The sequence below is a fragment of the Carcharhinus amblyrhynchos genome, unplaced genomic scaffold, assembly GCF_965287045.1.
Source record: "Carcharhinus amblyrhynchos unplaced genomic scaffold, sCarAmb.v2.hapA chromosome_197, whole genome shotgun sequence".
In the NCBI taxonomy this organism is placed as follows: Eukaryota; Metazoa; Chordata; class Chondrichthyes; order Carcharhiniformes; family Carcharhinidae; genus Carcharhinus; species Carcharhinus amblyrhynchos.
Window position 1 is genome coordinate 201459 of NW_027649937.1, and position 5211 is coordinate 206669.

Consider the following 5211-nt stretch of genomic DNA (forward strand, 5'->3'; position numbering starts at 1 on the left):
GAGATGCAGAGACACTGAGACGCAGAGACTCTGAGACGCAGAGACGCAGAGAGGCAGAGACGCAGAGACGCAGAGACTCTGAGATGCAGAGACACTGAGACGCAGAGACTATGAGACGCATTGACGCAGAGACGCAGAGACTCTGAGACGCAGAGACTCTGAGACGCAGAGACTCTGAGACGCAGAGACGCAGTGACGCAGAGACTCTGAGACGCAGAGACGCAGAGACTCTGAGACGCAGTGACGCAGAGACTCTGAGACTCTGAGATGCAGTGACGCAGAGACTCTGAGACGCAGTGACGCAGAAACTCTGAGACGCAGAGACGCACAGACGCTGAGACGCAGAGACACTGAGACGCATAGACTCTGAGACGCAGTGACGCTGAGACTCTGAGACTCTGAGACGCAGTGACGCAGAGACTCTGAGACGCAGTGACGCAGAGACTCTGAGACTCTGAGACGCAGTGACGCAGAGACTCTGAGACGCAGTGACGCAGAGACTATGAGACGCATTGACGCAGAGACGCAGAGACTCTGAGACGCAGAGACTCTGTGACGCAGAGACTCTGAGACGCAGAGACGCAGAGACTCTGAGACGCAATGACGCAGAGACTCTGAGACGCAGAGAAGCAGAGATGCAGAGACGCAGAGACTCTGTGACTCTGAGGCGCTGAGACACAGAGAATCAGAGACTCTGAGATGCAGAGACGCAGAGACGCTGAGAGTCTGAGACGCAGAGACGCAGAGACTCTGAGACGCAGAGACGCAGAGACTATGAGACGCAGCGACGCAGAGACTCTGAGACGCAGTGACGCAGAGACTCTGAGACGCAGAGACGCAGAGACTATGAGACGCAGCGACGCAGAGACTCTGAGACGCAGTGACGCAGAGACTCTGAGACGCAGAGACTCTGAGACGCAGAGACACAGAGACTCTGAGATGCAGTGACGCAGAGACTCTGAGACGCAGAGACGCAGAGACGCAGTGACACAGAGACTCTGAGACGCAGAGACGCAGAGACTCTGAGACGCAGCGACGCAGAGACTCTGAGACGCAGTGACGCAGAGACTCTAAGACGCAGTGACGCAGAGACTCTGAGACGCAGTGACGCAGAGACTCTGAGACGCAGAGACGCAGAGACTCTGAGACGCAGAGACGCAGAGACGCAGAGACTCTGAGACGCAGAGACTCTGAGAGCAGAGACGCAGTGACGCAGAGACTCTGTGACTCTGAGATGCAGAGACTCTGAGACGCAGAGACTCTGAGACGCAGAGAGGCAGAGACGCAGAGACTATGAGACGCATTGACGCAGAGACACAGAGACTCTGAGACGCAGAGACTCTGTGACTCTGAGATTCAGAGACGCAGAGACTATGAGACGCATTGACGCAGAGACTCTGAGACGCAGAGAGGCAGTGACGCAGAGACTATGAGACGCAGAGTCTCTGAGACGCAGCGACGCAGAGACTCTGAGACGCAGTGACGCAGAGACTCTGAGACGCAGCGACGCAGAGACTCTGAGACGCAGTGACGCAGTGACTCTGAGACTCTGAGACGCAGTGACGCAGAGACTCTGAGACGCAGCGACGCAGAGACTCTGAGACTCTGAGACGCAGTGACGCAGAGACTCTGAGACTCTGAGACGCAGTGATGCAGAGACTCTGAGACGCAGTGACGCAGAGACTCTGAGACGCAGCGACGCAGAGACTCTGAGACGCAGTGACGCAGAGACTCTGAGACTCTGAGACGCAGTGACTCAGAGACTCTGAGACGCAGTGACGCAGAGACTCTGAGACGCAGTGACGCAGAGACTCTGAGACGCAGTGACGCAGAGACTCTGAGACGCAGAGACGCAGAGACTCTGAGACGCAGAGACGCAGAGACTCTGAGACTCTGAGACGCAGTGACGCAGAGCCTCTGAGACGCAGTGACGCAGAGACTCTGAGACGCAGTGACGCCGAGCCTCTGAGACGCAGAGACACAGAGACTCTGAGACGCAGAGACGCAGAGACTCTGAGACTCAGAGACGCAGAGACGCAGAGACGCAGAGACTCTGAGACTCTGAGACGCAGAGACTCTGAGACGCAGCGACGCAGAGACTCTGAGACTCTGAGACGCAGTGACGCAGAGACTCTGAGACGCAGCGACGCAGAGACTCTGAGACTCTGAGACGCAGAGAATCTGAGACGCAGAGACTCTGAGACGCAGTGACGCAGAGACACTGAGACGCAGAGACGCACAGACGCTGAGACGCAGAGACTCTGAGACGCAGAGACTCTGACACGCAGTGACGCAGAGACGCAGGGACGCAGAGACTCTGAGTCGCAGAGACGCACAGATACTGAGACGCAGAGACTCTGAGACGCAGTGACGCAGAGACTCTGAGACGCAGAGACGCAGAGACTCTGAGACGCAGAGACGCAGAGACTCTGAGACTCTGAGACTCTGAGACGCAGTGACGCAGAGACTCTGAGACGCAGTGACGCAGAGACTCTGAGACGCAGTGACGCAGAGACTCTGAGACGCAGAGACACAGAGACTCTGAGACGCAGAGACGCACAGACTCTGAGACTCTGAGACGCAGTGACGCAGAGACTCTGAGACGCAGCGACGCAGAGACTCTGAGACTCTGAGACGCAGTGACGCAGAGACTCTGAGACGCAGCGACGCAGAGACTCTGAGACTCTGAGACGCAGTGACGCAGAGACTCTGAGTCGCAGAGACACAGAGACTCTGAGACGCAGAGACGCAGAGACGCAGAGACTCTGAGACTCTGAGACGCAGCGACGCAGAGACTCTGAGACGCAGCGACACAGAGACTCTGAGACGCAGTGACGCAGAGACTCTGAGACGCAGTGACGCAGAGACTCTGAGACGCAGTGACGCAGAGACTCTGAGACGCAGTGACGCAGAGACTCTGAGACGCAGTGACGCAGAGACTCTGAGACGCAGAGACTCTGAGACGCAGTGACGCAGAGACACTGAGACGCAGAGACGCACAGACGCTGAGACGCAGAGACTCTGTGACTCTGAGATGCAGAGACACTGAGACGCAGAGACTCTGAGACGCAGAGACGCAGAGAGGCAGAGACGCAGAGACGCAGAGACTCTGTGACTCTGAGATGCAGAGACACTGAGACGCAGAGACTATGAGACGCAGAGACTATGAGACGCAGAGAGGCAGAGACGCAGAGACTCTGAGACGCAGAGACGCAGTGACGCAGAGACTCTGAGACGCAGAGACGCAGAGACTCTGAGACGCAGTGACGCAGAGACTCTGAGACTCTGAGATGCAGTGACGCAGAGACTCTGAGACGCAGTGACGCAGAAACTCTGAGACGCAGAGACGCACAGACGCTGAGACGCAGAGACTCTGAGACGCAGAGACGCAGAGACTCTGAGATGCAGAGACACTGAGACGCAGAGACTCTGAGACTCTGAGACTCTGAGACGCAGCGACGCAGTGAGCAGAGACTCTGAGACGCAGCGACGCAGAGACTCTGAGACGCAGAGACGCAGAGACTCTGAGACGCCGCGACGCAGAGACTCTGAGACGCAGCGACGCAGAGACTCTGAGATGCAGCGACGCAGAGACTCTGAGACGCAGTGACGCAGAGACTCTGAGACGCAGAGACGCAGAGACTCTGCGACGCAGAGACTCTGAGACTCTGAGACGCAGTGATGCAGAGACTCTGAGACGCAGAGACTCTGAGACGCAGAGACTCTGAGACGCAGAGACACAGAGACTCTGAGATGCAGTGACGCAGAGACTCTGAGACGCAGAGACGCAGAGACGCAGTGACACAGAGACTCTGAGACGCAGAGACGCAGAGACTCTGAGACGCAGCGACGCAGAGACTCTGAGACGCAGTGACGCAGAGACTCTAAGACGCAGTGACGCAGAGACTCTGAGACGCAGTGACGCAGAGACTCTGAGACGCAGAGACGCAGAGACTCTGAGACGCAGAGACGCAGAGACGCAGAGACTCTGAGCCGCAGAGACTCTGAGAGCAGAGACGCAGTGACGCAGAGACTCTGTGACTCTGAGATGCAGAGACTCTGAGACGCAGAGACTCTGAGACGCAGAGAGGCAGAGACGCAGAGACTATGAGACGCATTGACGCAGAGACACAGAGACTCTGAGACGCAGAGACTCTGTGACTCTGAGATGCAGAGACGCAGAGACTATGAGACGCATTGACGCAGAGACTCTGAGACGCAGAGAGGCAGTGACGCAGAGACTATGAGACGCAGTGACGCAGAGACTCTGAGACGCAGTGACGCAGAGTCTCTGAGACGCAGTGACGCAGAGACTCTGAGACGCAGTGACGCAGAGACTCTGAGACGCAGAGACGCAGAGACTCTGAGACGCAGAGACGCAGAGACTCTGAGACTCTGAGACGCAGTGACGCAGAGCCTCTGAGACGCAGTGACGCAGAGACTCTGAGACGCAGTGACGCAGAGCCTCTGAGACGCAGCGACGCAGAGACTCTGAGACGCAGTGACGCAGTGACTCTGAGACTCTGAGACGCAGTGACGCAGAGACTCTGAGACGCAGTGACGCAGAGACTCTGAGACTCTGAGACGCAGTGATGCAGAGACTCTGAGACGCAGTGACGCAGAGACTCTGAGACGCAGCGACGCAGAGACTCTGAGACGCAGTGACGCAGAGAATCTGAGACTCTGAGACGCAGTGACGCAGAGACTCTGAGACGCAGTGACGCAGAGACTCTGAGACGCATTGACGCAGAGACTCTGAGACGCAGTGACGCAGAGACTCTGAGACGCAGTGACGCAGAGACTCTGAGACGCAGAGACGCAGAGACTCTGAGACTCTGAGACGCAGTGACGCAGAGCCTCTGAGACGCAGAGACGCAGAGACTCTGAGACTCTGAGACGCAGTGACGCAGAGACTCTGAGACGCAGCGACGCAGAGACTCTGAGACTCTGAGACGCAGAGAATCTGAGACGCAGAGACTCTGAGACGCAGTGATGCAGATACACTAAGAGACGCAGAGACGCTGAGAAGCAGACCTGAGACGCAGAGACTCTGAGACGCAGTGACGCAGAGACGCAGGGACGCAGAGAACTCTGAGTCGCAGAGACGCACAGACACTGAGACGCAGAGACTCTGAGACGCAGAGACACTGAGATGCAGAGACTGTGAGACGCAGAGACTCTGAGACGCAGTGATGCAGAGACTCTGAGACG